General features: G+C 44.6%; 1 protein-coding gene across 5 annotated transcripts in view; it reads left to right on the top strand.

Moving 5' to 3' along the window:
- The window catches only part of FBXW11 (F-box and WD repeat domain containing 11), a 132,023-nt gene extending 125,904 nt beyond the window's left edge, over positions 1-6,119 (top strand). For all 5 annotated transcript variants that reach the window (XM_082623860.1, XM_082623863.1, XM_082623865.1 and 2 more), the window contains one exon: positions 3,582-6,119. The gene's annotated coding sequence lies outside the window, so the exon portion shown is untranslated. The remainder of the gene's footprint in view (positions 1-3,581) is intronic.
- Positions 6,120-13,106: the final 6,987 nt, after the last annotated feature.

Raw genomic sequence — 13,106 nt, 5'->3', positions numbered from 1 at the left:
AGTGAGGGGCCCCCGCTCACTGCAGCTGGAGGGAGCCCGCGTGCAGCAATGGAGACCCAACGCAGCCAAAAATTTTTAAAAATAAAAAGTAAAAAAATAAATAGCTACATGTAGCTAGTGACTACCGTGTTTGGACCAGCATCGTTGTAAGAGTTTTATATGCTTAGGTTTGACATTTAGGTCTTTGATCTGTTTAGAATTAATTTTTGGGTATGGTGTTTTTTATACAGCCTTCTAGTTCCAGCTCTTTTGGGTTAAAAGACTGCCCTCTTCCCATCGAGTTGTTATAGCACTCTGTCAAAAACTCAATTGACCACTTGTTTGTAGTTCTTTTTCTGGCCTCTATTCTGTTCTGTGATCTATGGCTATCCTTTTGCCAATACCATGCTGTGTAATAAGTCAATTTAAAAAAAATTGTTTTGACTCTTCTAGGTCCTTTTGGTTTTCATACTCATTTTTGAATGAAATCGTCAAATTCTATGAAGATTATGGGATTATGATCAGGACTGCATTGACTCTAAAGGTCATCTTGGGGAGAATTTCCATCTTTAACAAATGTTGAGTCTTCTAATCCACAAACCCAGTACATCTCTTTGTTATTTAGGTCTTCTTCAGTTTCTCTTCAGCAGTGTTTTGCAGTTTTCAGTGTAGAAGTCTTGCACATCTTTTGTTAAGTTTATTCTGTTCTTAATTTTTTATTTTCTGAGCTATACATTCTCTCTGCATTGCTTTGACTATATCCCAATGCTTCTGCTTTTATTTTCCCACATAGATAAATAGATAAAATAGAACACAGACAACTACAATTGTGGCTGAGCTTCTGGAATGGATAGGGTCAGGGGAGTAGGTATATCATACAACAACTTAAGTATACTTCTTTTGTAGTTTTGATATGTGTTTGTGTCTTTCTACTGTTAAAGAAGCACATGATAAAATCTAAGACATCTGTAGTATGTTTTCTCCCCCTCTGGCGAATTTGATAGATGAATTATAGAACATAGTAAACTTTCACAAATTGGACAACTTTTATATACTACTTTAAAATGCCGTGAAATTAGATTCCTTTGATTGAGAGATGAAATGATCACCAATGCCGTTTCTCTCATTGGCTGTGGTGGAAAGGATTTTCTCTCCTCTTGCCCCCTTTTTGGGAACCTAAGAACAACTGCCTTGTTATGATCCACAATTATAAATCAGTGGAAAAATCTTATCTGCTTTTTAAGCAGCACAAGCAATGAAACCTCAAATGTGTTTGTCTCTTCAAAGTGAATTACTTTTGACAACCTTGGCAGTCAACTTTATAGATTTTATTGCTCTTTTCCAAATTCTTTTCATTTATTGTAACATGAAAAAAATTATTACCATGTGATGCTGTAAAATTTATGCATAATAAGAAACACTACCCTAATGATGATTTAACCTTACAGTAAAATATTTACCCCTAAAATATAAGGTAAGAGTATTTCTATGTCGAGAAATTTAGCAATAGATTTTTTTGCTGAGTCATTTTATTAAAAAAATTACTAACTCCCAAGAGCTATGTATACAGTAGCTCTCCTTTTTATTATGAGACAATATAAGAGCACTATTAGGAAATTAGTAAAAAGTAGACAACTCCTCTTCTTGGTTCACCATTATTAACTCCTTTGTATGTAGCCTTTCAGGCTTTTAAAAATTATGGTTGATAACCGTGCTTTTTTTTTTCTTTATTGTGAAATTGTTGCCTGTCAGTAATGTCACTATTTGTCTGAATTATCATTCCTAATGGCAAAATCATGTTTGATTGTTTGGATATGCACCTGTTATATATTTATATTCTCCCCCCCCCCTCAGCTTTTAACTATTATAAAACACATTGCCATGATTCTTTCAGCTTAATCTTTGCCCAACCTTTTATTACCTTTGGATAGAATTCTAGAAATGTCTGCAGTGTCTAGGTTGAAAGCTATGATGTTTAGAGAGGTTTGATACTTAAGAGTTGTGTTACCCTCCAGAAGAGTTACATCAGTTGACATTCCCACCAGCAGCATTTGAGAGTGCTGACTTCTTATCTCTGGGTGTTAATTTTTTTTTTTTTTTTTTGGCACGCGGGCCTCTCACTGTTGTGGCCTCTCCTGTTGCGGAGCACAGGCTCGGGACGCACAGGCTCAGCGGCCATGGCTCACAGGCCCAGCCGCTCCGCAGCATGTGGGATCTTCCCGGACCAGGGCACGAACCCGTGTCCCCGGCATCGGCAGGCGGACTCTCAACCACTGCGCCACCAGGGAAGCCCTGGGTGTTAATATTTTTAAAATGATTCAAATACTCTTACATATCCTTCATGGGAAAACAGTGGCAGATGAAATTGTGAATCTGTCTTGCATTCGTTTGGAAGCTTATTAGGATTCTTGTGAAATTAGAATTTTGTGGAAATTAACCTTTTAGGAAAATTGCCTTTAAAAATATATATACAAGCTTTAAAAGCAAAACAAAACCAAACAACCACCCCCACCCCCCTTTCTTTTTCTCTCTCTCTTTTTCGCCATAGAATTTTAGACCTAAAGGTTACTTAGCTCTTCCAGGCCAATGGTTTAGTGCAGTGTTTGGAAAGGGTTGTAACTTATTAGTGGTTGTGAAATCATTTTAATGGGTTTTGACTTTGGGTGAAATTTAGGATATAAAATGTCAGCCTGCATTGTCCATAGTAATGATTAGTGTTGTTTCCTGAATGTTCTGCGTAGGGATATGTGTGTGTATTTACATACACGGATGAATGTAGAGATTGTGATTAAAATGTGTTCCTGACTCAAGGTCGTGGTCAAAAAAATATAAAACATTCAGTTGTCTTCTCCTCTACATTGTGTTGTCCTTTTATAAATGATTTATTTCAAAAAGAAGTAATTTCTGACTGTTGGCATTCTGTTTAGAAGGAGTACTCTGTTTACTAGCTTTTACAAATTTTTGTTTCACAGTGATAGATGAAGACTCTTGGTCATGAGAGAGGTCCTGGTGGCCTCTGGATGGCGTAAATTTAAGATTATGCTAAATATAAAATCTAACATTAAGCATATTTTGTTACATGCATAACTTTTAGCAGCATGAAAGATGTTAGGTTATAGGGTCAGTCATCTCTTAGAATCCCCCTCTCTGTCACTTAACGGCTAATGCTTTTTTTTTTTTTTTTCTGGAAGCATAGTTGATTTACAGTGTTGTGTTAATTTCTGCTGTACAGCAAACTGACTCAGTAATATACACATAAATACATTCCTTTTTATTCTCTTTTCCATTATGGTTTATCCCAGGATATAATGGCTAATGCTTTAAACCAAATAATGTTTCTGAGCCTCAGTTCTCTTATTTGTAAAGTAGGTGTAATAGTTTCTACCTCATAAAGTTCTTGAGAGGTTTAAATAAACCTGATACCTGGTATGTAGTATACGCAAAACAACTTGCAGCTTCTATTTTGATGCTGATTATTTAAAAATCAGTGTTATGTATGCGCAAGTACATACATGTCTGTGTGGATGTGGATGGGCTGTGGTGTATATCTCCATGTCTAACCAGAATATCCATCCATACTCCCTTTGTTTTTGTTTTTTCAGGGTTTCCTAGTCTTGAACTACTGGCTACATGGCTACCAAATGCCTAAGGGAGTTCTTCACAGCTGAGTTATGAAGCTGGAATTGGTTCTAGACGCTGGGTAGATGCAAAGCAGCCTAACTCTTCAAGTACCGACATTTCTCACCTCCGATTCCGGCCTCTACTTTGAGAAGGATACCTTAGCTTCACCGACTTTCAGTAGTACAGAAGCCCATTTCCTCCCCCCATCAGTGAAAAGAAATCTATCGCTTCAAATGTAAATTGTTCATATAAAAGGAACGTACAGTCTGTTTTACAGAAATAAGTCGACCGTCAAGAGAAGACTTGGCCTCTAATTTATATTGCTTTGCACTTTGGTCTGATACTAAGAAACAGCATTCTTCGGTGAAATTTTGGGTGCCAAACACCTACCCAGAATGTCCAGGGCTTTCCTTTTCAGAAGTTAGCATTCTCCTTTTGACCGTCCAAGTCATTATGAATTGTGACTTGTATTAGGAACATGTTGGACAATGGAAACATTTCTCTGGATTGTTTTAGTAATATTTTTTGGATTATACTTCCTTTCTGTACCAATTTCTTTTAATTTAAAGAACTGTAAGCCAGGTTATATTATCTCCCAACAGGTAATATAGCTCTTTTCTTTTATTAACTGTTCTCTGTACCCGCAACCATCTCCTGATATTTGGTAGAGTAACACCTTTACATGTGTGCTTGCCTCCTAATTTAAAATACTGTATCCGCATGTAGATATAATGTATATAACAGTTTAACCTCAAGGTTGCTCGAGTCAGGGCCCCTGTGCCTGAGACACTAATGCAGAGTGTGTTCGCCCGTAGCTGTGGGCTGGGCTCAAGAACCCGCTACCAGGGTTGATGTGGATTACCTAGAACCCTTCCTGCAGTATTCATGTGGTCTTCTTATTTTGTCATTGTCATTGTGCGTGTGGTGTGTGTGTGTGTTTTAATGGGAATCTTGTTTTAAGATGTAATTTCTAAAGTTTAACACAAAATGTCTTATTCGTTGTACAGTATATACAGTAGAGAGGTACCTTAAATACTTTTGTTGTTCTTTTCCTCATCAGTACTCCTAAGTACTCGTGGTCGCTTCCCATAGCATTCATTTGACTTCACCGTCACAGGTCACACTGTGTGTTAGTAACCCTGGGAAGGGAAGAGCGAGAAGGCCCCCCGCTGCGTGGCTCTCCCGGCTCTGGCGTTCGTGCGTCCTGCCCTTGTCAGGTGGTAGCAAGGCCCACTTGTGTGTTGGAGCCCGGGACCCGCGTCAGGCTGGCTCAAGGGCCCATCTTGAGTGGAAGGGTCCTCCCAGGTGGTGTGAAGCCTCAGGCTCATGATCCCATCCCTGTCATCTCTGGTGTCGCCTGCTGCCGTGGCCCCGGCAAGCTCTCCTGGCTCCCGAGCGCTCCGCAGCCTGAATGTGTGAATGGCACCATCATGCTGACATGCATGGAAAGGACTTTGGCATCTGGTTGGCACTCCTTTTCCCTTGTTCAATATTAGGTTTTGATTTGCCCCTTGGCCATTGTTTCCAAAGATCAAGGAATGTTGCTAACATTTTAAAGGACCAATGAGAACTTCCTGTAACTAAACCTCTTCCCGTGGAAGCACACTCTCCCACTGAGGGGAAGGTGCCTGGGCTCTGTTTTGTCCTTTACATGAGAATGGTGTGGGAATCAATGTGTGTGTCTGTGGTTGTTTATTGGGTTGGTTTGCTTTTTTGTTTTCCTTTGTCCTTTTTAAAAAATACATCCTTCCCTCCTACATGTTAGTAAATTAATTTCTGTTTTTGAAAAGTTGAGTCTCAAAGTGTTAAAAAAAAAAAAAAGAAATCTCCGTTCAGCGGGTAGATGTTGTAACCCTGACAGCGGTTGTGAAAGTGACAACTTTGACCACTCTTACCTTACAGCTTTAATATCAGATTGGTTAGGAGAGCCCAGGGGGCAGGGCAGGGAGGGGCAGGGGAGGAGGCAATTCTTCTGAACGAATGGACTTTCCGTGGTTGTTTTTGCATGTTTAATATAGAAATTCTGGTTCCTTGGGAGATCATGGCCTTTGAATATGCACACAACCTTTGAATTGTGCCTACTAAATTATAGCAGGGGACTTTGGCACCCGAGGAATTCTGACTTTCTGGGATTATAGTAGTAATTCCCAGCTGTACTCTGGACTTTATTTTGCTAACCATAATTGAGAAACTGTAAATTACTGCTATATTAATGTTTTAAAGCACTGGGATAGTCTAATTCTAACTTGTAATTAATTATGTTTGCCAATAACTGTTTGAAATTTGTGTCTGAACAGCTATTGAAACTGTTAAATTGTACAGATATTATTCACGACAGCTTTGTACTGTGGAATGTGCTTAATAAAAAACAAAAAGTTTGACCTTTGTCCAATAAATTGCTAAGTAATGTCAATAAATCAAGTATGAGTATTATGCAGTACACCTGATCTGGCTTCATGCAATTGTTACTTCAGCTACTAATTCAAAGCCAATACTCTTAATAAAGTGTTGCAATACTCTGATGTTCTGTTAAGAAATTTTTCAAAAAAAACTGTTAACGTGCTGTCAGTAATTCAGTGACATACAATTAAAGTTTGTAGTTTGAAAAAAATCATCTGCTCTGTACAGTGAGGTTGAAGACAAAGTACTTTTTTTGGTGTGGGAGAACTGGTGTGAGATAATGCCAGTCCATGCCCTGGGGCTGGTTCAGAACTCCTCCCCAGCAAATCTGCTTTCCACAAGTGCTTAATTGCCTCGCAAGTTACTATGAAAATGGTCCCTTAAACGCGCCAAATGGCTCGGGGTGGGAGTAGATCCTCTGGTTCTGAAAGAGGTGGGGGCGGGGCAGTGTGAGGACATGAAATTGTTGTCTTTCCTTTTGGCAGGTTGACACATCACTGGTTGAGGACTAGAGCAGAAGGAATACAGTTAGTATCTGCAGGATTCTGCTCAGGAGGCCTGAGTAGTAGCAGAGTTTTCCTGATAACTAGATTCCGCCAGCCCTTAGCTGAATTGGTAATGTAGACTTTTGAGATGAAATTAGAGTAATTCTATACAGTTTTGCCCCCACTCATTTTTCTTGTAAAAAAAAATGTTTTAGAAATAGGTAGTATGCCTACGGTTAAGAAAACCAATTTACAAGCCGTAAAAGATAGTGTACAAAGTGGTTCTCCCTTTCACTCTTGACCCTCCGTCCTCCAATCCTTGTTAACCAGTTTTTTGCATATCCCCTGATGGATAATAGTCTGTGTATGGAAGGGTGTGTGTATGTATGTGTCTATGCGTATATGCCTACCTACCTGTCTACATACAAACATACATACTGTCCCCATGCCCTGTAACATTAATGGTAGCATGCTGTATTGCACCTTTTCATCTAGTCTTCTTGAGATTATATCCTATGTCAGTACATGTAATTCTACCTCATTCTTGCTGATGGCTGCCTAGTATTTGGTTATAAGGATATTCCATAAGTTATTTGGTTCCTTGAGCATCAGGTTGAAGTGGTTTCTTGTCTTTTCCTATAATGACTCTCCATTTTCACAGCTCTTTCTATCCCTGCCTGTGCTAAACAGAATAAACTGTTCTTGGTGATTTGGGCTAATCATTATGAACAGCAGATGTTGAACCCAAACTGTGCTGCAGGGTGGAAAAGCCTCAGGTGTCGGACTGGATCTTCACCCCTCCAGTCGTCTCCTGCCCTCACATGTAGGTGCTCAGTCCATAACTTCAGTCAATACAAAGCAGTTAATACTAGTTTCTCTTTTCCTTGATAGGTGAGGTGTTACTGCAAGAAATTCACAGCTGCGAATGCACAGTTTCTCAGATCTTGGTAGAACTCCTTGGATATGCAATCAGACTAAGTGGTGCTTTGCAACCTCAGCCTGTTTGTTTTCTAGTTAATAAGGAGAAGGGGGGCTTCCCTGGTGGCGCAGTGGATGAGAGTCCGCCTGCCGATGCAGGGGACACGGGTTCGTGCCCCGGTCCGGGAAGATCCCACATGCCGCGGGGCGGCTGGGCCTGTGAGCCATGGCCGCTGAGCCTGCACGTCCGGAGCCTGTGCTCCACAACGGGAGAGGCCACAACAGTGAGAGGCCCGCATACCACACACAAAAAATAATAAATAAGGAGAAGGGAAATTAGGGAGACTGGCTGATCATCCTGTTACTAATTAGCTGTGTGGCAATACCCCCTATTGGATCTCAGCTTTCCCACGTATAAGAGAGGGTCTCACTAGTCCAAGTCCTGGAGGGTGTGTGCTCTAGCTCTGGATGATCTGTTGCTGGAATGCAGACCCAGTGCTGCCAGGTGTAAATTTTCAAGAAAAGCTGAAAATCCAGGTTCTGAAGAGACCCAATTTATCAAAGTTGAGAACTGATATTTTTTTTAAGTCAGTTGCTGGAGTATCAGCTTGCTGTCTCTGAACTAAAACCATCTTGAGCTTTTCTAGCAGTGACCTGTTGAAGCATTGCATCCAAGATTGGCAACTGAATTCTTGAAGAATGAAAGGGATTCCAGAGAAAAGGGACAAATTAAGTGATGAGCTTTGTGGCAAAGTGACCAGCACACAATAGTCAATACATGTTGGTTAATAAAAAATGACCCAAGGGCTTCCCTGGTGGCGCAGTGGTTGAGAGTCCGCCTGCCGATGCAGGGGACACGGGTTCGTGCCCTGGTCCGGGAAGATCCCACATGCCGCAGAGTGGCTGGGCCCGTGAGCCATGGCTGCTGAGGCAGCGCGTCCGGAGCCTGTGCTCCGTAACGGGAGAGGCCACAACAGTGAGAGGCCCACATACCGCAAAAAAAACCAAAAAAGAAGGTGTTTGAAAAGACAAGAGGAGGAGGAGGAAGGAGCCAAGAGCTGACAGCCACTGTCTTCAATCACATTTAACATTGAAGGTAGCGTGCTTGTACATGCTACACATTGCATGCACACCAGCTGCCTGCTTTTGTGCTGGGGTTGAGTTTGCGCTAAAGCAAAGCAGGATTTAGGCCTAAGATTGACTTGGTCTTCCAGCTGGGGAAGACTCTGGGAGCTCCAAGACCTCCAAACTCCTGCTTGTCTGTTGTACAGAGCTGGGTCTAACACCTCATAGACACTCAATCAGCATCTGTAGGATAACTGAGAACAGGGCCATCTTCAGGTGTTTACCTGCCCAAATGCACTGAAATCCTCATTCAAGTGTTGTAAAATTTTTATCGGTTGTATGAAGCCATGTGGAAGAATTGTAGTGCAGATCAGAAGTAAGTATTTCCTCTGTGCATGCAGGGTAACCTGGAAAGCATACTCCTATAAATGGATTTGTATTGTTCCATTGCTTTCCACTTTGTGGCCGCCTACTCATCCTGTCTCCAAGAATCACTTAATCGTATTTCTCAGAGTAGACATGTTATTGTTGGGTTGGTCTGGGAAAACAGGGAAGTGACCACGCCGAAGACTTAAAATCTGTGGCGGGGCATGCGTTAGGAACAGCAGCTCAAAGCCGATGTTCTGGGGAGGTATCAGTGACTACAACTTAAGCTCCCTCCACCCTTCACCACCATTTTTGGATCCAAGGGACCATTCTGTGCTCATGGGCTGTGTTTGTTCTCCCAAATATCCTGCAGCTCTGGGGATTGGGAAGAAATGCTCTTAGAACACCACAGCCTTTGGATCTTGATGGAGACTATCCGCGGGGGTCACTGGTCTACTAGATGGCAGAGAGGAAAGAGCATGAACTTTGGGGCCAACAGACCTAGGTCGGTATTGGAGCTCTGCCAGTTAACTGACAGCAGGCCCTCTGGGCAAGGCCATTCCCTGCCTTGAACCTGAGCTGCTTCATCTGGGAAGTGGAGACAGTATTTTAAAATCACTGTAAGGATTAGATGACATATTCTAAAGTGCCTAGCACAGTGCCTGGTACATCATAGGTGTTTGGTGCCAGCTCTTTTTGGTAGCTTCAACTGTGGCATGTAAACAGATGGTACAGAATTCCCAGAGCAGAGAAAAGTATAAGGGTTAGAGTTTGGGAGGGTGTGAGATGAGACAAATTTAAACGTGCGCAGGCAGACTGAAGCCTACCTGGGCCTCTTGAAGGGGAAAGATGAGGAAGCATGCTGACAGTCCCCCGTGAGGACTGGTCCCGGTGAGGACTTGAGTTTGTAACCAGTAGTCGGGGCTATTCAGTGGGTGGAACAGGGGGAGATGGACCAGGTGAATCATGTTTACACCAAGTTATTTTTGTTTTTTTGTTTTTTTTAAATTAAGAATAACTCCGCTTTAAAAGCAGGCAGCCTATATAACCTACCTGCAGGGGATGTTTCTGGAAAACGAATGAGACCTCAACATGCCGGTATCCTCAGCTCGTTGTAGCGTCTCCAGGTGGACAGGAGACAATATCAGGTCCTCAGTGTGTGTGTAGGTGGCAGGGCTGGGGGTGGCGGGTGACGCAGGGGAGAGACTGATTACCACCAACCGCAATGACCACCATTAGTGTACGCCAGGACTGCTGGGAAGGGCTTCGCCCTAATCCTCACAACAACCCTGTGTGGGTATATTATTAACATTAAAGAAACCAAGGCTCAGGTGTGTCTCCCTAGCAAGCCCTGGGCTTGATTCCAGTCTGTCTTGACTGCCACGGCTGAGCTCTCACCACGCTGCCTAGCCTCTCCCTCTCAGTGGGCGCCATGATGCCAGCAGTCGCCCCACAGAGCCAGGCCTCACGCTGTGCAGCCCCCCTGCATTAACAGACCCTCTGCACATCTCTTTTCGCTCCCACTCGTACCTGAGCAGCTGTTCTTCAGTCGTTAACAAATGTGCGTGGTGTGCCTTCAACGAGGTACGGTGGGTGGGGAAGTGCTTGGAGCTGGACGGGATGGGTGCCAGGGGCCCAGCTGAGTAGGGGGCTGTATACTTGGGGCAGTAGGCAGCCATGGCGGGGTTTGAAACCGGTAGCGTCCAGTTAGAAGGCTAGTGTTGAGATTCAGGAGAGAAAGGTTGAGGTCTGGAATAGGGCAGAACACTGAGGGCGGTTTTGAGGGATATTGAGACAGAAAGTACGGACCTTGGTCGGGGGGGGGCGGTGGGCGCTGACAGTGGCACCCCTGTTCCCTGTGTGTGCCACTAAGTGCCGCTCTAATGGAAAGGAGACATGGTCCCTGCTCTCAGGAAACTTACATTCCCCAAGAAGAAATTGACAACATACAGTGAAAGCTACCGTGCCCATATACCCATGAGTTCACAAGATATATTCAGATCGTGATAAGTGCTCTGAAGAGATCACACAGGGCAGTGGGGGGCAGTGGCCTGGGAGACATTTGAGCCACGACCTCAGTGATAAGCAGGAACCCACCATGCAATGTTCCAAGCTAGTGGGGGCAGAGATGCAAAGGCCTTGAGGTGGGAAACCCCTGCACGCCCTGCACCAAACTAGCCGGCGGGGCGCTTGGTCCCCCAGATAAGGGAAGGAGCAGTCGGGCTGAGGGGGTGCAAAGGCGTTTGGACTTGGACATCGCAGGTGCCTGGGAGATATTCAAGTGGTGCGGACTCGGGCTGTGGAGAAGAGAGAGGCCTGCCACGGAGTCCGGAAGCACATGGCACTTAGGAGAGGGCACAGGAGGACAAGCCAGCGACCACGGTGGAGAAGAAGCCGCCGGAAAGGTAGGGGCGTGATAACCAGCAGGCTTGGCAGGGCCCGGAGGACGTGCCCAGAACTTGAAAACCTTCTTCTCCAAACACTGCGTCCGTCCGAGCTGCCCAGGCCTCCCAGGGAACAATGCCTGCCCACTAATCATGCCACAGGACACCTAATCCTGTTTCCTGCTCCGTCCAAGACAGCGCTGAGCTCTCCCGACGGCAAGGGCTCGGGCAGCCAGAGCCAGAGGGTGCCGGGGCCACCCGCTCCGGCCCGGCCTCTCGGGGCCTTGGGAGTGTTCCCTGCGGCCCATCTGGGCAAACAGACGGGGGTCAGGTCTGCGCCTCAGGAATGAGGAGATAAAAGGGACCATCGGGGCTTTTTCCACCAAAGGCGAAAGCATTTTATAGAACGGGCTGCGAGTTTTTGTTTCAGGAAATTTCATCATGTCTCCAAGAAGGGGAGGGGAGAAAAAGAGAGAGGGGGAGGGAGAGAGAGGGAGGGAGAGAGAGAAGTTAATTGGCCTCAGATTTTCTCACTCCCTTTTCATGTTGGTAACACGAGGCAGCCCAGGTCAGCCTCAGGTCAGCGACGTTTGGGCTCTTTAGTGCCCCTCTGTGAATACCTCACTTCTGTAATAGTTTTTCCTTTAAAAACAGCTCTGCCTTCTTTGGCAGATGGTGACATTCCATTAGCATATGGAATATTTTTCAAAACACATCCGAAAGCGTGTCTCTTACGGAGGAGACTGGGCAAAAGCAAACGAATGTTTGAAAAGTATGTTGGGAGCAGCTCAACATTGAACAGAAGGCTCGCACTCCACCCGCCCCACACCCTACACCTCCCCACCGTGACTCCTGGATTGTTACTGTAACCAAAAAGGGGAGGGGGTTTTCCTCCAAAGCTTAGCCTGTTGGCTTTACTATGGCCATCACGGTACACAGAGGGTAGCTAGAGAGAGCCTGAACCCAGAGGATAAAGAGCACATTCCTGGCCTGAAAAGGACACTGGCGAGCCTTTGTAGATGTGGCATTAGGGGTGGTGAAGGATGCTTCTTGTTCACTGAGCACCTATAGTGTGCCGCATGCTGTGTGTGACATACATTATTGTCTTTCCTGCTGAATTTCAGCTACCACACAGCGGGCAGGGAGAGCTCTTGAACACGTAAGTCAGATCATGTCCCTGCCCCGTCCAGGACTCTCCAATGGCTGTTCACTGTGCTTAGTCCAGGTTCAAACTCCTTGTTACGGTCAGCAGTGATCAAGCCCCTGCCGGCCTCTCCAACATCAGCTTCCCTCTGTCACCCCCACTGGAACTACATGGCTTTCTTTCCAGTCTTGATTTCTGCCCCGGGACCTTTGCACATGCTGTTCACTCTGCCTAGCAGGCATTTCTCCAGCTTCTTCATATGGCTGTTTGCTCGCCATTCAGGTCTCAGCTCAAATACCCTCTTCTGTGAGAAGCCTCCTCTGACCAGGTCGTCTAAACTATCCCATGTCACGCTCTATCACATCCTGTATTCTATTTACTGTACAGCACTTACCATTGTATTACTTTATTTGTTCACTCGTATTTATTCGAGACTTATTTTTTGAAGGCCTACCACGTGCTAGGTACTGAGCTAGGCAGTGACAAAACAAATCTCCCCGTCCCCTGGAGCCTACAGGATGAGATGGGAAGGCAGATGATGAACAAACTGTGTATTTCCTGACTTCCCTGACCAGAAACGTAACCTTTCTGAGGCCTGCCCAGAACCTGGTTTGTCTTCTTCAGAGGCCATTTTGGGGTATGGTCATCAGAGAGCTCAGGGACTCATAGTTCAATGAAGGACTGAACCCTCTTTTATAAACCACGACATTCAGGCACAGAACAGGATGTGGCTTTCAAGATCAC

Source organism: Mesoplodon mirus (genome assembly GCF_964341445.2).
Source record: "Mesoplodon mirus genome assembly, chromosome: 5".
In the NCBI taxonomy this organism is placed as follows: Eukaryota; Metazoa; Chordata; class Mammalia; order Artiodactyla; family Ziphiidae; genus Mesoplodon; species Mesoplodon mirus.
The sequence above is the reverse complement of the archived record's forward strand: the minus strand, read 5'-3'. Positions and strand labels throughout refer to the sequence as shown.